The sequence below is a fragment of the Cryptomeria japonica genome, chromosome 8 (genome assembly GCF_030272615.1).
Source record: "Cryptomeria japonica chromosome 8, Sugi_1.0, whole genome shotgun sequence".
In the NCBI taxonomy this organism is placed as follows: Eukaryota; Viridiplantae; Streptophyta; class Pinopsida; order Cupressales; family Cupressaceae; genus Cryptomeria; species Cryptomeria japonica.
This window is the reverse complement of record NC_081412.1, coordinates 531,930,516-531,957,236: the sequence shown is the minus strand read 5'-3', so window position 1 is coordinate 531,957,236 and position 26,721 is coordinate 531,930,516.

Genomic DNA, 26,721 nt, shown 5'->3' with positions numbered 1-26,721 from the left:
TTGATAATTTTTTTCTATATGCTATTAGTGAAGGCAATGAATGTGGTGCTATTAACTTACCTTGTGGATCTTTTCCAAATGATATGAAGTAATTGTTTATTACGAATTTGAAAAGGAGTCATATGTAACTTTTGAATATGATGGTGATGCTGAGAGTTTTATTGATGATGTGAGTGAAAGCATGGAATTTCCTCATGTCCTTTCTACTTATGGGGTAGGTTATGTTGATTATGAATCAAATTTTCAAAACTAGGACAATATACAAATAAAGGGTATAGATTTGTTTCAAGAAGGGACTACACTTGCAACATATGAAGATATTTCTTATGATCACCAAATAAAAGAGGTGTGCCCATTTGAGAGTAATTTCAAAGAATTCTTAAACCCATTGTATGAGGAGACAATGGAAGAGGATAACGGGGTAGATTGAAAATGATTTTTAGAGTCTTCTAAACCCATTTTATGATGAAACAATGGAAGAAGATAATCATGCAATGTTTTGTCAAGGAGAATTTGAAGAAGGTGTTCATTATTTTACAAATTCATTATATGAGGATGAGACACTTTCAAACAATGAGGATACTACATCATATTCTAGATTATATCAAAATGCTGATGAAATTTCTATTTCTGACTTGTCAATTTGTGATGACCTTTCATTTGGGTGTGATGATGAATATGATAAAGACCAACATAATGCATGTAAACTTGAGCAAATTTTTTACAGTGATAAAGGATGCTTCGATGATAATCAAGAAGTTGTATCTAGCCTAGTTCAAGGGATGAACCAAGGATGCAATAAGATATTTCAGTGTATTAACTTTCATTTGAATGCTTGCATGAGGTGTGAAAGAGTGAATATGATACATTTCTTTTTGGTATGCAAGCTTATGTTGAGTTAAAACTTGATGACCCTAGATATATTGCTCAACTTGAGTGCTTGCAATTCCTAGTACATTTGGTTAAGATTTGTCTTGATTTTGGTAGTGGTTTTGATGATGAAAGATTTCACATTGTATGAAAGAATGTATCATGTTTTGGATATGAAAATTATGTTTCAGATTAAGATTCTTATCTGTATGTGCACAATTTCATGATACCATTGGGTACCAAGTGTGTTGATGAGGCCATGAATGATAAAAGGGTGAATGATGTCAATTGTGGCATGTACGATCAAATATTTTATAGTGAGGTTTTCAAATTGATTATACTATGGTATGATGAAAATCAAGTATATGATAGAGGAAGATTGTGGACTTACATCTTTGGTATCTTGTGGCTACCAATTAATAAGTTGGTTTGATTTTCATTTAGTTGGATAAGGAACCCGATTAATAAGGCATGTGGTCTACTCCACCAGAGATCTGAATCCTTGATATACCCATAAGGGGCATACATCCCCAACTGCTATTAGAACTACCAAATTTCTCATAATACTAAGTTAGGTTCTACCATGTTAGGTTTCCAAAAGTGTCAAAATTTGCAGAAAAATGGCTAAGTATGGATGTATAGGTTGCATTTGATCTTTCACCCTCTATTTGGAAGTTGACTTGCTCAGCTAGTGGGCCATTTAAGTTGTATGCATCAAATGGTCTTGTATCATTGCATTGACTGGCCTCCTATCTAAAACCCTTTGTTAAGGTGGTTGGCCACTGTTATTTTCCAGATGCGTGTCTTTCCCTAGGTTTCTTTTTGTATTTTTTCAATAGGGATGACCCCTTTTTATGATCCTAAACCCTTAGGCTTAGTGCACATGCCTATTTCTATCCTTATGGTAGTTTCCCACCATCCCACAAAGCTTTTTTCCATTGCCTCAATTGTTATGCAGGTGTACGTTAGGACATAGGAAATCATCACAAACAAGATAAACATACTAGCTCAATCACAAATGCATTCATTGCAATGATCTATCTTAAACAACACTCAATAGAGACATGAAATAAAAACATTCAAAAGCAAAGATTATGCAAACCAAAGATGTGATTTGAATGCTCCTTCATGTGGCTCCATTGTTCTTCTTTCCTCTTCAAATGGTTTGGTTGTGGATCTCACCTACAAGTGCATATACACAATTGAAAACAAGTAGACAGAATCTTTGATCAAGAGTACTAGAAGCATAAATTCGATAGTCTGATTATCAATTATTAGCTTTGATTGATGAAAATCATCCAGTTTATAGAAGAATTGGAGAGATGACAAGATTAGCATGATGCAATTCAAATGGAAATTACAAATCAATTATGTCAATTATGACAAATTTATGACAAATTATGCACCTTCTATGCAAAATTTGTTGATTGATAATTTATGACAAATTATGACAACTTCTATGTCAAAATTGATTGATTGTCAATTATGACAAATTTATGACAAATTGACATGTCATTTCCATGAATTTAGGAGAGAAATAGGAGGAATTTGAAATTAGGAATTAGAAAATTAGAAAATTAGAAAATGAGGAATTTAGGAATTAAGAAATTGATGGAAATTAGAAATTAGGTAAATTAATTAATAATTTGTCATTTATTAATTAATTCACAAAGAGGATTAATTAGCCAATTAAATGAACATTTAATTGCAATGAGAAGACTTAGGATAAATAAACAATTTATTAATCCTAAAGGAAGAAATGACACACAAGGTTAAATGATTAAATCATGAAACCCTAGAAGACGAATTAGCAATGCGGGAATGACAATTAGGTCTTGATTGAAAGATAATTGACTCGATCATGATTTGATTTTGGATTGATAAATGACCAATGTGATAAATGATTTGATTGAGAAAATGCACCAATTGACGAGGAACAATGACAAATTGATCCAAATTGACATGACTGAGAAGGACAACGATCGATGACAAATCGATCGCAAAATGACAAGATTGACAAGTTGATAAGGATCGACCAAAATCATGACTGAAAATTGCTATCGACAAGACCAAATTCAAGAGCGAGATAAATGAAGAATGTAGAAGAATGACTCGATGCTCACAAATGATAAAGACCAAGTACGAATCATAGGAGAAATGTTAATGCGACGCAAAAACCTAAAATGAGGCAATGCGCAAATGTTAAAGTATGATTCCGCAAGCGTTGACCATTTTTAGGTGTCTACATTTTGCCCCTCTTTGAGACAATGCAATTCTGAGCGTTGTTTCAAAGAACAATAATGAAAATTCCCTAGACAATGACAATGACTAATGCATGCCCCCTCGAGGAATTGGCCGGAAACGTGCAGAAAAGAGGCCAATTGATCGATAAAAATGATAGGATTGAACGGACTGACAATCAGAGATCGGATGCATGAAGGACAAGCAATTGAAGACACAAAAGACTGCGACCAACATAAGATGGAGAGGGTGCACGTCCATCTATGCACTGACAAACATCTATAAATGAGACCAAGAGAGTGACAATTGCTCATTTGCACTAGACAAAGAGGAGAATTTGTTGCTCTGGACAAGGACACTTGCAGAGAGATGGCGAACATTCCAATGGCGAATCACCTTGGGGAACGTGTATGCACATTTAGATGACTGGACGATGCGAGAGCAGCGGTATGGATCTCAAAAACCCATGTTTTCAATTTGATGAATTTTGAATGCTTACGGGACATTGCGGGGCCCACAGGGGATGCAGAAGAGGACTCTTGCACTTGTGTAGGGCGAATCCTGCGCTTGTGTGGGGTCTTTTGCACTTGTGTAGGGAGACACAAGCGCAGGTTACCTGACATAGGCACAGGTTACCTAACACAGGCGCAACTGTGCATTTATTACTCAATTTTGGTTCGAAACTGCATGCAAATGATCCAGAAAGGGGGGATAAGGGTAGGATAGGTCAGATTAGATGAAAAACACCCTGATTAGACATGAAAATGAGGAAATACAACTCGTAGGAGCAAACCCTAAAAATGACAAAATGTGCCCCAATTGTGATGCAGAGTCGACAGTATCCGTTGATCACGCGAGAGAACCGACCAGATTGCTTCATGCTACGACATAGACTCAGGAGCACAGAGAGAGATACCTTAGCAGGACTTGGGATATACTATGTCACGTTCATGCCCAAGATTAGGGCAAACATAGGATTGCTTACTGCATTGGCAGAGCGATGGCATTCAGAGACTTCCTCATTCCATCTGGCGATTGGAGAGGCGACGGTGACATTGGAGGATGTATGGCGTATCCTCCGCATTCCGATTCATGGAGAGATGATAGCGTATGACCTAGTGACAGGGAGAGATGCATTGTGCAGATTGTTTGAGTGCGACGCAGATGAGCTGGATATCATCGAGAGGGAGATTGGCTGGGAGACTATGGCATCAGAGTATGATCGACGATACGTGGTGATAGCAGTGGTGATAGCATGCCTACTAGCAGGAGACAGATGAGGACATGGATTCCCTATTGGATGGGGAAGAGTGCTGGAGAAGATGGCAATAGAGGGGATGGTGTACGCATGGGGACCATGTGTACTGGCTATGCTCTATTTTCAGCTACATCAGATAGCATATCAGGGAGTGCAGACTTTGAGCTGTGGAGTTACACTGCTACAGGTATGGGCATTTGAGCACATAGCCATATGTCGATCGATTACAGATAGACAGGTAGTACCACACCGACCATATGTGTACTACTATGGGGGAGCACTGAGACAGGGTCCTTTTGGATACATACTATATTGGCGACACGAGCTAGACAGACTGAGAGAGTTCATATGGAGGCCATATCGTGATTGCCTGAGATGGTCAGATGACAGTGAGGAGCTACCATATTGTAGATAGGAGAGGTACCTGATTGGGCGACCAGTGAATCACCAGAGAGTGATTGAGTTGTACCTGCCCGAGAGAGTGAGATGATAGTTTGGAGAGAGGCAGGATGTACTTAGGAGAACTACACACTTTGCCCGATCTCACAAAGAGACGAGTCAGTGGGGGAGTATGATTCAGCCACACATAGCCTATGCCGACTTTGCACAGCTACAGCCGAGACAGTGGGATTGGAGGTCAGATGTGGTGGACGCTGGGATGATAGATGAGTATGATAGATGGTTTGCACGATGGTGGCCAGTGCCATTGACAGATCCGAATATTCCAGTGCCGAGGCAATAGGAAGACTTCCCACTCATAGGAGAGGAGGAGGAAGATGAGGAGGATGAGGAGGAGGATGGTGATGAGGATGGGGATGACGAGGACGGAGATGAGGATGAGGGCAGGGATGATGAGGACAGAGATGAGGATGAGGATGAGGATGATGGAGATGAGGATGGGGATGACGAGCAGGAGGCATGGCAGGATATACCCATAGAGCCGGAGACAACTAGGATAGAGGAGATGGAGATGTGCAGGGCTACCATAGCGAGCTAGCATGATCACATTGCGACATTAGAGAGACAGCAGGATCAGTTCAGAGCGGAGATAGCCAGACTCACAGCGGCTCGAGATGCAACGATTGCTCAGGCACAGCGAGAGGAATAGAGAGTCACTGAGTATATTGGGTCGATTCGGGATGCCAGTGCATGAGAGATGGCACAGATGCTGGTAGAGACTGAAGAGGAGATACGCCATTGGAGGACACTATATGAGAGTGCCGTTCCACCAGAGTAGAGAGCACCTTCATATCGAGCACGATCGAGGACAGAGAGCAGGGCACGCTCTCGAAGGTCATTGAGCAGCATGGGAGTGAGTGGACCTATGAGACCACCACAGCCAAGACCAGGAGGGACATAATCTACAAGACCTTGCAAGGATGAGGAGGACAGAGGGAGCACCCAGTGACAGAGGCACATGCTCCTTAGATAGACAGTAGACATTATGTAGTTTGACATTTTGTAGTCAGCCTGCGGGCCATACTTAGGATAGACAGTCCGATTTTGTACTCCGATATTTATTGTGGCAGATGATATGATATGCATCGATATGATGAGATGCAAATGATTTATGTGATTTTCTATGTATGGATGACTTATGCACTGTTTATGTACCTTTGTGGAATATGTATGGATATATTTTTGTTTATGCGCTTTTGATGCATTGATAGTATGAAATGGATACAATGCTTGATATGATGCTTAATGTAATGCAAATGTACTAACCAAATGGATGGAGGATGCAGTATGTATGGTTGGAAATCGGAGCACTAGACCGAACTGACTATCCGAACTGACGGAAGAAAGGTTAGTAAGAAGAAAATGAGACAGAAGACAGTTAAAGATGAAGAAAACTTGCTTTTAGTAATGCACTTTGTAGGTGAGAACCTTTATTTAATGTAGCAAAACGGATGCTTAGCATCATGGCATTGAAGGCCAGAGCTGAAATGCAACCCTTTTTGCAAAAGACAGACACATTGCAGACAAACAACAATCACAACAAAAAGGAAAAGAACCATGATCCATCCCGGTCACTCTAAATCACTCAGTGACATCATCAAGCAACATAGGAACATGATCGAAGATAAATCAATAAAAAGATAAGATGCACAAATTCCAACAAGTCAAACAAACATCTTGATCTTCATTGTCAAAAGTTGAAAGCACTGATAGGATGATCATGCTGTCTGGTTTCAGGACATGCGGTACCCCGTCTAAGACAGGACACAGTCTGGTTTCGAGTATACCACACCCTGTATAAGACCCATGATAATGTGCCAAGGATGAATGATGTTGAGGTTGATTGATATGACAATTTTGATCAATTTGAATGTCTAGTTCGATGGAAAAAAGTTCATCTGTTTAAGCGTGATTTCATTAAAGCACAGTGTTGGATTGCGTGTCGTTGGATGCATGCTCAACGATTTGTCTATGCACAAAGAGAGATCCTTTATTGCAAAATGCGTGTTTTTGGATTTTAATGTTTTTGAAATGTTTTTGCTCATTTTTTCAGGACTTTTATATGACTTTTTAGGGATTTTGATCAGGACATTTTTTCAATTTTTAGATATTTTTTTCAGGACTTTATTCGATCTTTTTGAAGATTTTTTCAGGACATTTTGTAAATGTTTGTGAGATTTTTTCAGGACATTTTTCAATTTTTATGATTGTTTTTTCAGGACTTTATTTGATTTTTTTATGATTTTTTCAGGACTTTATTTGATTTTTTAATGATTTTTTAAGGACATTTTTCAATTTTTATGATCTTTTTTCAGGACATTTTTCAATTTTTATGATTTTGCCCCCAGTGTCTAGCAAGCAAAGGAATATGATAGGTGAATAAATAGGCTTTCTGAAATGATGGTGGATAGAGGGAAGACAAAGGCCTTTTATTATGGAGACAATACGGATGCAATTTTCAAGGGCTATTGCGTGATGGGACAAGAGACTGGATATGACAATGTAAAGCAGGAACATGGCATGAGGGACATGTCAAGAGGTTTTTTGAAAAATATGTTTTGCATTTCACATCCTTATGTCAGATCAAGATCAAGGGACAGAAAGAGTGTATGGATAGTGATAAGATATGGATAGGATAAGCAAGACCAAGAATGGATAAGGGACATGGACTGAAGGTCGGGATAGGCTAAGGGATAGTGGCAGAAAGTTGCAATAAGCCAGGGTAAATGGATGAAAGGTTATAATAAGCAAATGGATAAAGACCAAAAGCTATGATAGACTAAAAGCTGCAAATAAGATCCTTGATGCTCATGAAGATCGTCAGCCTTGTCAAGATCAAAGGTGGAAAGGGAAACTGGACATGAGGGACAATAGGATAATGGAGGGTAATAGGACATGGTATGATAGGATAATGAAGGGCAATAGGATATGAAGGAGGAAACCTGCCCCCAAGTGTGGTGTGCAAGAAGTTCATAGATTACGCATGATGCCTGTTTGCCAGGTTTTCATCACGGTACTTGCCCAAAGTGCCTGTTTGCCAGATTTTCACTAGTGGACGAATTATTTTTGCTTTACTTTTTTCTTTCTTTTTCTTTTTTTTTTTTCACTCTTTTTTTTTTGTTGACTTTTTCAATAGAAGATGGACACATGATAGGGGATGGAAGAAGGACTCAAGCGTCTTTTTGTTTGGATAGTAGCTTTGAAAAAAATGGACCATGACCTTTAAAAGTATGCTCAAAGACGTTGGTAGGATAAGGACATGGAAAAAGAGATGAGACTAAGGCAAGGATTTATGCAAGGGATGGGATCAAAGGGATCAAAGGATGGAAAATATGCATTGGATAATGGATAAGGTATTGGAAGAATTGGGCTTCAGCGGATGGAAATGAAGGCAAGATCAACTTTGGCACACACCTTGAGGGGTGATGGACTGATGGAGGACAAATGTATTTTGGATATTGAGATTTTGAGGAAGGAAAGGCTATGGATGTTGGGACATAAGGGCCCAAAATGGATGAAGAAGGTGGTGGAGAAATAGACTTGGAAGGTTTGGATGGAAGAATAGCAACTTTGGATGCCAAGTTGGATGTTTCTTTAGGCTTTTGTGCTTCAAGGAGCCGCTTAGGAATCCACATGGTTTTTGATTTTTCATGCTTTTGTGGTTCCTTGGAGTGCATTGCTTGCATAAGGGATTTAGGAACCCATATATATTTTGACTTTGCTTTATTTTGCTCAGTGGGCCTTTGTGGCCTTTTGGATATTTCTTTTTCTTTATAGACCATATTGTTCTTTGTTTTGACATGTCGATTATATTGGACATGTTGATCCTTGAATACATGTGGATTGCTAGACTTATGACCTTTACACTTGGCATCCAAATTGCTTGGAGGGGGAAAGGAATGCATGGATGGATAGGAATGAAGTGGAGTTCTTTTGGATGGATGGAATTTACTCAAGGATGTGTGCCTTTGCTGATGTTGCATAAAGGAGGAAGGGATATAAGGACCTAAGATGGATGGAAGGTATGATGGGGAAGGTGGACATTTGGATTTTGAAGGGATGTTGGATTTAGTAGGGGTACCCACATCTTGAGGAATTTCACTAAGGCCATGACCCTTAATATTTTCTTTAACATGAAGGGATTCTTGCTTATGAAGATCTACTCCTTTGCCTTTATGAATATCTTGACTTGTAGGATACTCTTTTCTTTGGGAAGAAGACGCGAGTCCATTATGTGGTGGATATGATATGAGAGAAATAATGAGATCTTGAAGTGGATCGGATTGCACCAAAGTGGAAGAACCCATTATGCATGTTGAAGGTTCATGAACATCTTGCACTAACATGTTAGAATCATGAAGGGGATTAGGATCATGAGGGAGACTAGAATTGTGTAGTGGACATGGTTCAATGACAGGCTCTTCAAGAGATGGAATGGGAGAAATAATGGGATCATCAAAAGAAATGATACCTTGGAGTGTATATGGAGCAATAGGACAAGGAGATGGAGGAACAAGTGGATTTTGTGGAGGATCTGAAGGAAGAATTTGATCTTGACAAGGAGGAAGATCATTGGAATCCTCTTTAAAGGTGCTTTGCTCTTGACTTTTAATGGGATCATCATAAAGGATGGAAAAGATATCTTGATCTTTCTTAGGAAGTGGAATGTCAATGGGATTTGAAAGGACATTGTGTTCATGAAATGAAAGGGGATCATTTGGGATTGGATGAACTGAGATATCTTGATCTTGCTCGGGGAATGGAGTGTCAATAGGACTTTGGATAAGATGGACAAGAATAGGGGAATCATCGTGAGTGTTTCGGAACATGGGATCTTGGTCAACAATTGGATGGGATGATAAGGTTTCGGGATCTTGATCTTGATATGTTTTAAGACACATTTCTTCATGCTCTAAATTATCCTCTTGACATGGGGTTAGACTTTGGATATGCATGGGGGATTCTGACAAGGGATCAATGGTTTGGCATGAAGGAAATGCACTTTGAACATTTGTGATGGATTCTGGCAAGGAATCAATGCTTGAACATGAGGAAGAGGGACTTCGAATGGGGTCCTCTAAAATAGGTAATGGAAATAAAGTGCATGGTGGCATTGGATCTTGTATTTCTGAAACATGACAAGGATGTGCATCATGAACTAGATTATTGTGGCAATCAATTATGGATAGCCCTTGGATAATTGCATCCTTGGGTGTATTGTTTGATGAGGACAATATGGAAGGTTCTTGTGGAACTTCTAGAGGTGTAGGGATAGATGCCACTAGAGAGTCAATTTGTTTGTGGGGGGATGAGGCATTGCTAGACATAAGTGTATTATCTTGATCTTCCTCAAAGAACTCACTTGGTAATTTCCTGAAGAGCATTGCAATAAAGCCACCTTTCTTTCGAGGTTTTGACATGGTTGTATCTGGAATTTGAACATGTTTTTGGTTGGATGTCATGTTTTGATATTGGACTTGGTTCAATTGTTCTGACATGTTTGAAACTTGGGTTGGTGTGTGTTGCAACCTTTGTTTCTGAATGTTTGGTGATTGTTGACTTTGATATGTTGATTGGACTTGTTGATATTCCACCATTGGTTGAACCATTTGTGGACATTGTATAGTTGGTTGGACATATTGTTGAAATTGGACCATTGGTTGTATTGGTTGTATATGTTGAACAATTGGTTGAACCATTGGTTGTATTGGTTGAAAATCAGATTGATAGTAAACACCTTCTTGTTCTTGTTGTGGAGGCACATAATATTGAAATTGATGTTGTCTCTTTTCTTGAAATTGTTTCATCATCTCTATTTGGGAGAGGAGAGCTGGTATGTCTGATCATTCAAGAAGAGATCTTACATCAATTGGCTCAATCTTTGGATTTCGACCTGGAAATTTTCGAAACACTTTGGACATTTGTGATCTATTCTTCTCAATGTTTTTCACTCTTTGTTCCAATATCTCATTTTCTTGAGCTAGTTTCTCCTCTAGTTTTTGTATTTGGAGATTTGTTTCATCATAAAAAGTTTGATCGATATTGCCTTGTTGTTGGGTTCGATATAATTGTGATTGCCTTGGATTAAAATTCGATTGCATTGTCGGTTGATATGTCAAACTTTGTTGCATCATTGGTGCTTGGAACCTTGTTTCAATAGACATGTCACTATGCAAATGCAATATTTTTGGAATTTTTCAAGGGAAATATATGATATGCAACTAAATGCGAACTAAATGAATGAGAATGCAATCTATGGCAAGAATGTAACCTATGTTTTTTGGTTGTTTTTCAAGATTTTGACAAACTTTTTGGAATGCAGATCTAAAAGAGACCCTTAGGAAATTGAAATGATGTCTAGACCTCAAAAGACAAAAGGACCAAGTGACAAAAGGACAAATGACAAAGTCTCCCCTATATGCTTGGATACTAAGCTAGGTTTGACCAAATGACAATAATGACATAAAGAGAAAAGGTTTGATAAGGTCTAGACTTCTTAACAATGACTTAGGGTTTATCAAAGATTTGGATTACTCAAGTATGACAAAACCTAGTTTTTGAGACTATATGCAAAGGGACAATTAATATGCAAGTGACCTTAATATGATATGATAATGACCTAAGCTTAATGAAGAGACCTAGGGTATGCAAATGCAAATGTATGACAATGTTATGACTTTAATGCAAGAGGACACATGCAAATGGATGACCCTTATTGATATGCAAAGGAGTGTGACCTAGATGAAACTTAACCTTGATAGTTGACAATGACTTTGCAAAATGCAACCTAGGATGAACCTAAATGTAAGTGACATGCTTGTTGAGATAAGATTTTGAACAATGTTTGCTAACCATGTTTGAAGGTGTTTTGAACTTGAATTTTTTTTTTTGTTGGATGGATATCTCTTGTGTTTAACCTTATGTTTTGAATCAATTTGTTTTGCTTTTGAAATGAGATGCAATTCAACTTTTGACAAGAAAAGAATACAAGATATTGCAACTTAGACTCAAGACAATCATGCTCATTTCCTCATTTCTTATGGTAGGCAAAGACATTAGGTACTTGAGAGGTAGACTCATTATGGGATTCAAGGAGAATACATAGATGCTTGACCCCACGGGCTCCCCTCCATGACACTCACTTCTCAGGGCAGCCAAGCATCAGTCCCCATGGAAATCTCCCCATGGCGAACTTAGTATCTCTTCCAAGTATCCGAATTTGTCCTTCTCAAGCAACTAGAAGGGTTTTTGGCCTCTAAAAACAAGGTATGTAGTAAGGATTTCTGTTAAGCGTTACTCCTTGATGTCACACAAGCATGATTGAGACATTAAGCCCATCAAGATACCAAACAAATGTAGTCATGCAAGCACAATTTAGACCAAGAGGCCCTACTTAGATGTTGATATGAGAAAGAGTTCAAGGGTCATCACTTCCCAAGTAACTGCAATTCCCACGTAACACTTCCTTCAAAGCTTTCGCTCATCGGGTATTTTTTTATAGTGAGTTAGAATGCCAAGGAATTCTAGCCGTACTCACTTTGGGTCATTACCTTCTCATGATTATCACTTGCTTGCAAAAGCAAAGTGGTCGGGAAGGCAGGCCTTCTAAAGGAGACACACAATCAAAGACACGAGCATGGTATCGAAGATCTGGATTTCTGATCACCCTAAAAAGGATGAGAGCATACTCTCCTACTCCAATGTCACACTCAACAATCAAAGAAAAAACATGTTCATTCCAACCTATTTAGAAATCACTAGGTGCCTAAAACATTAATGACAAACACCAAGTTTAGTTGTTTCTCCAAGGCAACCTACAAAAACCCAAGTTAGAAGTTTGATTTATTGTCTTTGACTATCAATTCTGCATAACACATGTTAGTAGTTTGATTTATTGTCTTTGCCATGTGTATGCCAAGATTCTACATAGATAATTAGTACCAAAATCCAAAGCACAGAAAACAGAATGCAAAAACTAAACCAATTTCAAGTAAAACACTGCATTTTTACCCCTGTTCTGGACTTTACACAGGCACAGAACCCATGACACAGGCGCAGAACCCATGACACAAGCGCAGAATGTCTTTAACACAAGCGCAGAATGCTCAACACAGGCGCAGGTTGTCTGACACAGGCGCAGAAGTCCCCATAAAACCCTGCACTGCCCTGTTTTTGGTTTTTTTGGCCTGCAAATCAACTCATAAGCACTCAAAAACACCATAAAGAGGTTAGAAGGTTAGTGTTCACGTCGGGTTCACCAATTAATTTACGTTAGGAAATAGGAAATCATCACAAACAAGATAAACATACTAGCTCAATCACAAATGCATTCATTGCAATGATCTATCCTAAACAACACTCAATAGAGACATGAAATAAAAACATTCAAAAGCAAAGATTATGCAAACCAAAGATGTGATTTGAATGCTCCTTCGTGCGGCTCCATTGTTCTTATTTCCTCTTCAAATGGTTTGGTTGTGGATCTCACCTAAAAGTGCATATACACAATTGAAAACAAGTAGATGGAATCTTTGATCAAGAGTACTAGAAGCATAAATTCGATAGTCTGATTATCAATTATTAGCTTTGATTGATGAAAATCATCCAATTTATAGAAGAATTGGAGAGATGACAAGATTAGCATGATGCAATTCAAATGGAAATTGCAAATCAATTATGTCAATTATGACAAATTTATGACAAATTATGCACCTTCTATGCAAAATTTGTTGATTGATAATTTATGACAAATTATGACAACTTCTATGTCAAAATTGATTGATTGTCAATTATGACAAATTTATGACAAATTGACATGTCATTTCCATGAATTTAGGAGAGAAATAGGAGGAATTTGAAATTAGGAATTAGAAAATTAGAAAATTAGAAAATGAGGAATTTAGGAATTAAGAAATTGATGGAAATTAGAAATTAGGTAAATTAATTAATAATTTGTTATTTATTAATTAATTCACAAAGAGGAATAATTAGCCAATTAAATGAACATTTAATTGCAATGAGAAGACTTAGGATAAATAAACAATTTATTAATCCTAAAGGAAGAAATGACACACAAGGTTAAATGATTAAATCATGAAACCCTAGAAGACGAATTAGCAATGCGGGAATGACAATTAGGTCTTGATTGAAAGATAATTGACTCGATCATGATTTGATTTTGGATTGATAAATGACCAATGTGATAAATGATTTGATTGAGAAAATGTGCCAATTGACAAGGAACAATGACAAATTGATCCAAATTGACATGACTGAGAAGGACAACGATCGATGACAAATCGATCGCAAAATGACAAGATTGACAAGTTGATAAGGATTGACCAAAATCATGACTGAAAATTGCTATCGACAAGACCAAATTCAAGAGTGAGATAAATGAAGAATGTAGAAGAATGACTCGATGCTCGCAAATGATAAAGACCAAGTACGAATCATAGGAGAAATGTTAATGCGACGCAAAAACCTAAAATGAGGCAATGCGCAAATGTTAAAGTATGATTCCGCAAGCGTTGACCATTTTTAGGTGTCTACAGCAGGCACATGGAGTAAAGTGTCTTATCCTTGGGTGTCTCTCACGTCCCTGCACAGGTAGAGAGAAGTATGCCAAGTGCCTACAGGTATGTGCAAAGCAAGTGTATGATGATAATTTTATCTCCACATCCTCGCAAGATAAATAATGAAACCCAATATTAGTCGTGGGTACACAGGGAGAACAAGCAATGTAGAAGGAGAAAAGATCTCGCTTCCTCGCAAGGGTCACACATGACAATTGAAATGTTTTTCATGCATGTTGGGATAAGGTAAGGATGCTTGTTGGTAAATCTAAAGACACTACTTTCTAGAGAGGGGCATATATAGGGGATAAAATGTAATGTCAACACGTGTAGAGAAAAAGAGGATAGTTAATGGATTCATGTCATTTGACATGATGGAAAAGTGGTGGAGTGTCTAAATCAGGGAGAGAATACATGAAGCAATAAGCAATTGTCAATCAATGTAGAATAATAAATTAGCATAAGGTCTTGATGACCGATGATGATCTATGATCAATAACTCTACCGCCAAAAATCCAAGAGTATCCCAATAAATCTTTAAAATCCCAAGAATGGTAGTGCAAGAGATTTTAGAATTGGCGAGTCATGTACAAATGTCATAATTATGTATAAAATTTGATAAGGAAAGCATGTTTTGAGGTGTTATATATTCATAAATAGTAGAAAGGTACAGTTCACATGGATTGATGTAGCATTGGGATAAATTAAAATTATAATAGTGTGTAGACTTGATATTCAATTGCAGTCACTTCGAAGTTTGAAAAGGAAGGCAATTAAATGAGATGGAAAATTAGTGACTTCCAGTAATTACTCCTCAACAAGATGGATATATTATGCATAAGTTGCATTACCAAGTCCTAAGAGACGAGTGTATATTCAAAGGTAGATTATTTTTGTTAAAAGGATTTCTTGCTTTTGCCTACAAAGGTTGCGAGATGAAGTGCATAAAGAGTGAAGCTAAATTTTTGCATAAGGAAAGGTGGCTTGATGAAGTTCAAGGAACCATGTCGTAGAAGATTTGTAGAAGCCTCAACATGAAGTAGACAAATAATTTACCTTGTAGCCAGAGCAGTACTAAAATTGCCAAAGGTATCCAGAGGGATATTAAAAAGCTTGAGTGCAGCTGTGAGCTTCGACTGTAGTATTTCATTCAAATTTTAATTCTATTTCATGTTTAAATCCAAAACAAGGGTTTGAACTTAAGGCAAACCCCTATTCCCAACAATTTTCCCCTTTTCACTGTGTACAAGAACAAGTACAAAGCCACATTTAAGAGGATCAACAGGATTCACAGAGATGAACAAGCTTCCCTTTAGATGGTAAAAAGTTTAGAGGACCAAGTTGACCACCAACATGGTCCCAATAATACAAGTTGAATTTTTGGGAAGATATTTGAACTTCATCTACTTCTCAGATCTAGGTTTGTGACTCCATTTGACGACTGTAGCTCACTTTTTATGCATAATTGCTTCAATAATCCACCATTGTACCCTAATATTTAATTAATTTAAATTCAATTTAATTTAATGGAAAGAAGAGATCCATCTAGGACACCAGGAATTTGATCAGAATCTAGATCTATCAAGGCTAGATCTATCAAATTCCTATCTTTCCCTAATGTGATGGTAATTTAAGCAAAAATTAGTGGTCTTACTACACTTAATGATGAAACCTTAATTTTTCACCATTACATTTTGGTGAACCCAACATCTTACACATTATTTTTTAATTTATGTTCTTAGATCTGATTGTTCATGCATTTTCAAATTTAAATTTAAATTTACAAGTTTAATTTTTAATTGAATTACGTAAATTTAGTGGTTAAATTCACACAAAATCAATCTATAATTCTACAATTAAACTTGTGGGTTGCCTAATTTGGATTCATTATTTTAGATATAATTATTTATACAATTTAAAATTCAAATTTGTGCTCATATATTTCATTTCCAATTGAATTACATAAATTTAGAGGTTAAATTCACAAAAACCCTAATTTATAATTCTAAAATTCACTTGTCGGTTGCATAATTTTTAAAATCTATTTTCAGATCTGATCTTTATGATATGTTATTCTATGATTTAGAGGAATTTATATTTCAAATCCATAATCATATTGCCTAATTAATTGCTTAATCAATTTTTACACAATTTTGCATTATTTAATCATAATTTTTAATTTGTGGTTTCAAATATTTTGTCTTTTGTGCATGAGTTTTGTTACCATTAGTTCTACCTACAATTTTCCTGTGAGAATAAGTTGTAGAATTAAAGCTTCCCAAGGTTTAATTAGTAAGGATATGGAGCCTAATTTGGACAACTTATTTCATGAGAATGTTGGTGGTTCCTCCAACCCAACAAATGATGTCATTTATCCCCATTCTTTTTATAATTGTTATGATGTGGATGAATAACTAACTAGGCTTACCATTGACTAATTGGAGACAATTGAAAATGAATTTGAAAATATTCAATAATGGATGAGTTAACAATACCCAGAAAGTGAGGCAATCAGATTGATTAAAGGTTAAAAAGAATGGTTCAAAGTGATAAAATTGGTGTTGATTTGTTGTTTGGCCTTGCTCATATTGTTGACACTAATATCATGTATCAATTTTTTTTTAAAGTCCTTGGTTATACTCAAACCACTAGTCAAGTCAATCATTCTATTCCTATGCCTACATCCTTGCCTAGTGTTCCTACATTTACATCTTATATCATGGCTACTTCAACACATAATGTTAATCCTACACATGTTAGTCAAGGGGGAAACCTTGTTAATTAAAAATATTATATACCTCCTTCTGTGAGTCTTCCATTTGTATCCCAATCATCTCCCATACCCACCTATCATAGTGTTACACCTCCTTACTTTCAACCTCCACCTACATACAATAATGTTACTCCTCCATCACAATCCAATATGTCCAATTTCAACCCATCCACCGAAGCAACCATCAATAACTTATCCCAAACTATTTCATTCCTACAATAACAATTGGCTTCCATAACCTAATCGAAGTTTAATGTGCCCAAATTTGATGTAGTGGGCCCATTATTCAATGTTATTATCCATGTTGTCTCTCCTAAACATATGGAAGTCCCTCAATTGGAGAAGTTGATCCCTTGACTCATGTGAAAATATTTCAAACTTTGTATGGTTACTTTGCTCATGAATAAAGACTTATGGCTAAATTATTTACTTGAACCTTTAGGGATGACATTGTTATTTGCCTCCTTCTTGTATTACATCATGTCAACAATTAGCTAACACTTTCATTCAAAATATTTACAATAACATTGGTCCTAAGATTACTTTGACTAATTTGATTCATTGTAAGCAAGGTGTTAAAGATGAAAGTGATTGATTTTATTGGTAGATATAAATATTTGTATTCTCAAATTACTTATCCTATGCCTGATCATGATGTTCAAAGAATATTATTTGCTATATTTTACAAAAGGATATTAGGGATAAGCTTCTCTTTTTTGAGTTTACTTCCTTTATGTAGTTGTACATAGTGCTTCATAATTATCAACATCAAGTTAGTCAATTTGAATAATCTCTTTCAATGGCCCCGGTTGATAAGAATGAGAGTTCTTAACAACCTTTTACGAAGTTTAAACTAAGCAAAGAATACATCAAGATAAAAAATAACATAAATACTCAAGTGGTAGCCATGACATTAGGTGTGGCCCCTTTATCCAAATACTTTAGAAAATAATTTACTCCACCTTTTGAGTCTTTGCATAGCATAATGACACAATTGATAAATAAAAATGTATTAAAACTTCCTCCCATCAAGCCAACTGATACCTCCAAACCTTTTCCATCCTATCATGAGCCCAAAGCCTTTTTCCAATATCATCGTCAACCTGGTCATGATACTAAGAAGTGTTATACTTTGGAGTAAGATTCAAGACTTCATTGATAGCAATACCATATCCAAAGTTGGTGTGAATGACAAAGGAAACAAATCCATAGCTCCTCCTAATAAAAACCTCCTTGAATCTTTATTAATCATTTGCCTTTCCATTCTACTAATGTGGTTGAGTCTGAGCCTCCTGCATATTCTCCCAATGACCTTGAAATTGTATCTAATAATGTAGTGAATCTTGTTGATAAAACCATACCTCCTAAGGACCTATGCGTTACCTTTGATCCTAGTGAGATTATTGATGCACTTGATGGCCCATTATTTATCACTGCAAAGATCAACTAGAGAAACTCTCATGAGGAGTGCTCATTGATATAGTGTGTATGGTGAATGTGATCACTGAAGATTATTTATATACTTTATAACTACATCAAGTAACATATGATAAATATGATGTAATGGTCAAGGTGTATGATGGTTTCTCTTGCCCTACTATTGGTTCTATTATTCTTCCCATTGAGGTTGGTACTAAGCACTTAGATGTGACTTTTTCTATCATTCTTGCATCCGATCAATTTCATCTGAAGTTGGGACATCCTTGGCTCTCTTTCATGAAAGTGATCCCTTCTACTATTCAAAAATATCTAAAATTTCCTTATAATGGCACTATCATAATGATCAATCATAGCATGTACCAACCGATGGTGAGACATGGAGATGTTACCCTTGATTACTTTTGGCCTCAAAGTGATTCTCTTGTTCTATCTTATCAAAGGTGGAAGAATGATATTATTTTGTCTTTGAATAAACCTAGAGATCCTAAACCTATTCCTCCTCCTCATGATGGACCTAGTATCCTTCCTACACCTTCTATTCCTCCTATATATGTCATAGTCCTACCTCCTACATCTTACAAAGGAAAGCACCTGGAATATCCTATTCCTCAACCTAGTAGACCTTCTCCTATTCCTCCTCCTTTAAAGGAAGAAAAAAATCCTATGTCCATTGATCCTAAACCTTCACATCCCTTGACTAAAATTAAAGGAAATTATTTTGTGAGAGAATGCTAATGGAGATGTTGCGCTAAAGCTTGTGAACTTTCTTCTCAACCTATTTCCTCTCTGAAGACACCAAATGTTGACTTTGTCCCATTTGTCCAGCCTTCATCTAACCCTAGGGAGGAAGTTCAACCTAAATAACCAAGATTAAAAATGCTTAAGAAAGATGATGGTTCATGTTCTATTCATGTGAGAGATCTTATTTTTATTAATCTTGATGAAGAAATGGATGATGAAGTTGTTCATGATAGCAATGTTGATTGTAATGATTATGTTGATGTTGACAATGATTTATCTAAATAATTTTCCAAAGCATTAATCCTATCTCCTAGTGATAGACAAAGTGACTCACCATTAAAGCATGGTACTTGTTTGGAACTTGTAGAAGCTCCATCTACTATGCTCAAAGTTCCACCTTCCCAAAACAATGTTTAGAATGATTGGGAGGTAGATGATTTGCTTGATTAGCTTGATTCATGCCATATACTCTCTCCTCTCTTTCTTATTTGTAATGTTGTTGAACACACATCGAACGTTGAGGGGGGGGGGGGTGAATCATCATAAATTAAAATTTCAGACAACAAACTTATATTAATCAATTAATTCTAGGTATATCACAAGAATTAAACAAGTTCATCATAAATCATCCACACACAAACACCAATATTTTATACATAGAAAACCCGAACTGGGAAAAACCATGGTTAGTGTAACTCACAAGATAATCCACTATACAGAAATATTTACAAAGAGAGAGATCACAACTCCGAACTTGTAGACCAAGGCTAATTGGTCATGGTGCAAGATACAAAAAGAGGACTTGCAAACCTAAATCTAATTGGAACAAGGCAAGATAGAGATTTATAACTTTTAAGAAAAGAATTGTATGAATAAAAGCATCTCAATATGTTGATTATAGTCACTATTAAAGAACAATCTCCGACCTTACTGAAATATCCAGACCACTAGATCTTCTAGATTATTGCATCTACATCCACTGTCACTTCTGCACTGCAATACAATCTGATACAACAACTCAAGTTGCATCGACATCCTTACATCAAGTTGCACATACTCACTACTGAATTCCACACACATATCTCACATATTCATCATCGTCATCATCCAATTCACTCGTATCTCACTCACATATCTCTCTATTTATTATTTTCAACAAATTATCATGTATATTTATATACCAAACTGGAACAAAACATTCTCACCAGGTTGGCCAAAAGATATATTGTAACATGTACACATGTTTCCGACTCAAGATATATATCCTGACAAAAATGTAAAACATGGAACATTAATTGGACCTAAACCAACATCCAACAAGTATTATCGAACCAATATAATATATCACACAAAATCAACAGATCAAGGAATATACATCATATCCCAACACATGCACTGATCACATGAAATATTTCAAACTAGAATAGGAAACACCTAGGGCATATAGATAAAGCTTCCAACTATCCTCACCATAAAAATAAGCTAATATCAACTAGAACAACTGCCAACACAAATTTTTATATGCAATCCATAAAAAACCAATCATAACAACCTCCAGTACAAACATAATCATAACAATTGTACAAAAGTATAACTGCAAATACTTCAACATTGAATCCCACACAACAAATTTGAATCCCATATAGTAGATGTCCAAACTAGAACATATCCAGATCATATTGTTTGACATCAGTGACAAAAAAGAACATATTTGTAACAAATGTGTTCCCCTGTGAAGTGTTTTTCTGTTATGTTAGGTTCTCTTTGGATGACCCTTGTCACTCTGTTGGTGCAAGGTAATAAAGAGGCTGAATTTGTTGTGACATTATTCTATTTATTTTTCCTTGCATTGTCTACTTTGGATGATGCAAAGCATTGAGATCTCTTTTGGTCTCTTCCTTGTTGACTCAAAAGACACATGTGCTCTTCTTCCATTGTGTTCGTGTTTCCACTACCTTTGGGGGATGAGGTCAATTCAATACAAATATTCCTGGTATATATTATTTATCATAAGAGCATACTGACACCAGAGTTAGTTGATCTCTTAAGTGTTTTTATGTTTTGTGATAATTATCATTTGATTTGTCTTTTCTTGGGGGCATATCATTATGGTAACATGCTTGTCTTTGGATGCATGCTACCTTAAATAAATTGCTCCCAATAAGGCATATGTAACCACTTTAACATGGGGGCATACACTCCGCTCAAATTACTCTATGCCTATCACATGCCTCAATACTCAAGTTACTTTGCAAATTGAGCTCTTCGCTTTGTAATTTAGTAATATTCTTTTTCATGACTCATTATAACCGAACCTTACAAGGATACCAATCATGATTCTCTCTATGTTTTCTCTTTCCTATGATGTCCCTTTTATCTTGATATTGAAGTAGTAAGATCCTAAATTTCCTTGGGGCTTGGTGTGTCTTGTCTCTTTGAAGTCTTGATGAAATTTTTCAATGCAAACCTTTGTGCTTTACCATGAGTAGGCTTAGTCTCATACTCCCGCTAAAGTGGGGGCTAAATGTAGTGTCCTAAATTGTACTCACCTACAGTTTTTTCCTCACTTTGGCATTTATCCTCTAACGCCTGATTGAAGCTCTAATTCTACTCACACTAGTCATCAAACTTAGCTTTTCCACTGTCTACACTTTCCTTCCCTTAATATTGGGACCCTGATGTCCAAGACCAAGGCATTAAGTGCCATGGTCCTCAAGGACCAAGGAGCCTAGTGCCATGGTCCTCTAAAAAAGAGCCCATTTTGGGGCCTCATAACGGTCACTCAGTTTGACCAGGAACCTAGATTCTGTGTTGGCTTGTGTCAAAAATTTAATTTGTTTTTCAACTAGGATGTATAAAGGAGGTCTACCCCAATCATTTAAAACCTAATCTAAAAAATTCAAGTCCTAAATTACACTCTAGAGAATTCAGGTGACCAAGAAATAGTCTTTTATCAAGCATTGGAGCATAAGTCAAGATCCAAGCTTTGGAGATGACATTCATATTCTATGTTTTATGAAGATTATCTAAATGAAACCCTAATTACTTGTGAAGATAAATAAAACTTCATTAAAGGTATAAAATTAGTGTTCTAGACATTTCCAGCCTTTCCCTCAAAAGTAAAGCATTTTTACTGCAGTATTTCACTTACATTTCAAATCTATTTCATGGTTAATTCCAAAATCAAGGTTTGACCTAAGGCAAACCACTATTCCTAACAATTTTCCCCTTTTCACTATGTCTAGTAATAGGTTCATAGCTATGTTTCAGAGGATCAACAAGACTCACAGAGATGAACAGGTTCCCCTTTGGAAGGTGAAAATTTCAGAGAACCAAGGTGACCACCACCATGGTCTTTACAATTCTGGCTAAATTTTTCGGAACATATCTGAACCTTCATCTAATACTGAGATAAAGGTTTGTGGCTCTGTTTAATGACTGTAGCTCATTGTTTATGCATTATTTCTTCAATAATCCATTATTGTAACTATTGTCCTTAATTTTGGCACGACCAATATCGTGAGGCAGCCTTACAAAAATCATCCATTTCGTTCCTCACGGGCTTTGGGATAGGCTAATTGACCTAGTCGATTACTTGCTTTTCATTTTTTGTCTTTATTTTTGGTCGTTTAGAAGTTAGAAATTTCTATGTACTGACTGACATATAAAATTTTTTCTTTGACATGTTAGTTAGTCATGTTAGTAAATGACAAGTCAGACTTTTTTCTCCAACATGTCAATTAGTCATGTTAGTGACTGACACATCGGACTTTTTTCTCTACCATGTTAGTATCTAACAAGTCAAACTTTTTTCTCTGACATGTCAGTTAGTCATGTTAGTAACTGACAAGCCAAATTTTTTTCTCTGACATGTCAGTCAGTCATGTTAGTGACTGACAAGTCAGACTTTTTTCTCTGACATTTCAGTTAGTCATGTTGGTGACTGACAGGTCAAACTTTTTCTCTGACATGTCAGTTAGTCATGTTAGTCACTAACAGGTCAGAATTTTTTCTCCGACATGTTAGTTAGTCATGTTAGTGACTGACATGTCGAACTTTTTTCTCTGACATGTCACTTAGTCATGTTAGTGATTGACATGTCAAACTTTTTTCTCCAACATGTCAGTTAGTCATGTTAGTAACTGACAAGTTGGACTTTAAAGTCCAACCTCCAAGTTTTTCCTAGTTTTTCTCCTATGTTATTTTTGACCTAGATTCTTGTCCAATTGATGGAATTTTCCCTTCTGATGCTGACGATCTTCGAGATACTAATGATCAATGTTGAAACATCTGAGCTCTCTCCCAACAAATCGACAGAGAAAAGATGTGCTGATATGATGCTAGACAAAGCTGAGATGGAAGTTGCTTTGGCTCGGTTTGAAGAATTTTAGAAATCCAATCAGGAGGAGAAAAATGAATAAAGTGTTGGCATTATGTGAACCGGTATAAGGACATAATAACATTGTATGCTGTCATTGATGTCAATATGTTGCAGAGGTGTGAACCGACATTTGTGCCAAAGTAAAGCGGTGTGCTTGTTCAAAGGTGAACCAACATATGGTTATGGGAACTGACACATGGAAGTGTTGAATGACTACCGGTTCGTAGTCTCAACTTTAGGGTTTCCGGTTTAAGTGATTCAAGCCTGTGTGGCTCAACTGGTGACTTTGTGCGATGAGTTAGCATGATAACAAAGAACAAGATTGTCTTGCCACATAAGCCTTGTGTACATGAAGGATCGTGCATGAAGAAGATCTTTCCTATCTACCTCGAGAATATGAGAAGACTGTAAAACGGTGATAACGTGTGATGGGTTATTGGCCACCATGAAAATGATGAAAAATGACCGATGGAGATTAATGCAGCATGCTCAATGGTTAGGATTGAACCATTTGAATTCCTTAACCTATTAGGTATAGGGTTTAGGGTTTATGCTACCGACCTAACTGTTTTCTATAAGGTCGATGTTGTGACTCTCTCTAGGGTTGTTGGAAAAAGTTGTGTGTGAGTATCCAAGATAAGGGATACGTGATTCTTGCCAGACCAAAAGGAGAGAAGTGATACCTATAGAGTGTAAGTGCAAAAGGAAAAAAGGAGCTTAAGTGGATCTACATTAGAATTGAGTGTTGTTACTAGATCATTGTAATACCTATTGATTTCTAACCACCTCAACAGTTGGAAAATCCCTTAACAGGGTAGCTTTAATAGGCTTACTGAAAATCCTTTAACAGGGTAACTCTAAGCTACTGAGTTTGAAGTCCTTTAGCTATTGAGTTCTTGAAATCCTCTAACAAGGTAACCTTTAACAAGGTTTAACCCTTAATCGGGTATTGTAACCATCCCTTAACCCGTGATCTTTAACAAGATCGGTTCCTACCAGAACCTATTGTAATGTCTCTAACTGGACAAGGCTCCTAACAGAGTGGACTTCCAAAGAGCTCAAAATAGCTTGTGGGTATTCATCCCCACCGCGGTTTTTCCTAGTTGGGTTTCCACCTGAAAAATATGTGTGTCATGTGTGATGCTTTTATCTTGTGATGCTTTGCTATTGTTTGTCAAGCATATGATGGTTCTGTGTTTTATGCCTGTCAATAAAGCATGTTGAACTAGCTGTTATTATGATCAGATGATAGATCACCTATTTATGCATAAGGGTGAAATGGTAGTGTAGTCTCGAGTTGAGTGAAAAGCTATGTGAGTAACCGGTTAATGCTTGTCTCAGACATTCTTAGCTTTACCGGTTGCACTCTGTTTCAAACCGGTTTCACTGTCTGAGTCTTTTGAATTGTTTGCTGTCAAACTAGTTTTGGACTGTATTTTTGTCTGTACTGATTCACCCCCCTCTCTCAGTACCAGTTTGGTACTATTCGCTTATCATTGAGTTATCAACTGGTATCAGAGCTTCCTCTAGGTCCTCTGTGTTATAAGCTTAACCGCTTGAGGTAAAGATCCCAGTCAAATGATGAAGAGGGAAGGTCCAAAGTTTAATAGGGAAAATTTCAGTATTTGGAAAGACAGGATGAAGATATTCATCAGAAGCATGGGTACTCAACACTAGAGCTATGTTGAGAATGTCTATGTTGCCCCTACCGGTACTCTCACCAATGACCAAAAGAGAGAGATACAAGAAAATGGGCAAGTCATGGAAGCCCTAATTAGTAGTTTATTTGACATTGAGTTTATTGTTGTTCAGGACAAGGTAAATCCCAAAGAGGTATGGGATGCTCTTGAAAATATCTATGGTGGTGATGAACATGTAAAACAAGCTAAGGAAGAAAGCTTGAGAGGGAAGTTTGAAGATATGCGGATGGTTGAAGGTGAGACCATTCAATAGTATGGAATAAGAATCAAAATAGTTGTTGGAGATATCAAGAGTGCAGGTGGTAAAATAGAAGATTCCATTGTGGTAAGCAAAGTCCTGAGATCCCTATTGCCGGTCTATGCAATAAGGGTTGCTGCTATTCAGGAGCTGAGATCAATAGACAAGACTAAGGTATCCTTGGACTCCATCATAGCCAAGTTGACAACCTATGAGCTAAATAGTTTTGATGGCAGTGTTCAAAAGATTGAATCAACTTTTAAAGCCTCTACTATACCATCTAGAAAAGGAAAAGAAGCTAGCAATAGTGGTGAACCAAGATAGAGAAGAGAAATGGATGATGAGGAGATTTTGATGGCATTTGAATCTCTCCTTGCCAGGAAACTTCCTAAGGGAACCGAAAAATACAAAGGTAAGCTACCTTTAAAATGCTTTTCTTGTAACTAGATAGGACATATTGCTGTAAACTGTCCTAATGGTGACAACAAGGACAAACTGGAAAGGTTCAATAAATTCAAAGGAGGAAACTAGAGAAACTATTTTGTGGTAGTTGATGAAGGTGTCATAGATGAAGAATCAGAGGATGAAGAAAATGAAGATATTGTGTTTGTTGTTGTCAAAGAAGATGTGTCAGACAAGAAGGCTCTTGTCTCCCGGTTTGATAATTCCAATGAGTGGATCATTGACAGTGGTTGTTCTCACCATATGACTGGTGACCGGAGCAAGTTTCTATCCTTGGAGGAGTATGATGGTGGTGTGGTTCTCTTTGGAAATGATGCACCATGCATGGTCAAAGGCAGAGGGTCCATCTCTCTGAATGGAAAGAGTAGTGCTAACAATGTGTACTGGGTTGATGGTCTCAGACACAACCTTCTGAGTTTTGCCTAGCTGAATGACAGTGGAGTCACTCTGGAATTCAAGAATGGAGTTTGCAGAATCAAAGGAGAAGATGGTGAACTGGTGGCCACCGACATGCAAACCAAAGGTAACCTATTTCATCTGAGTGCAAATATAAGTACATGTCTTATGGCTAAATTTGATGATA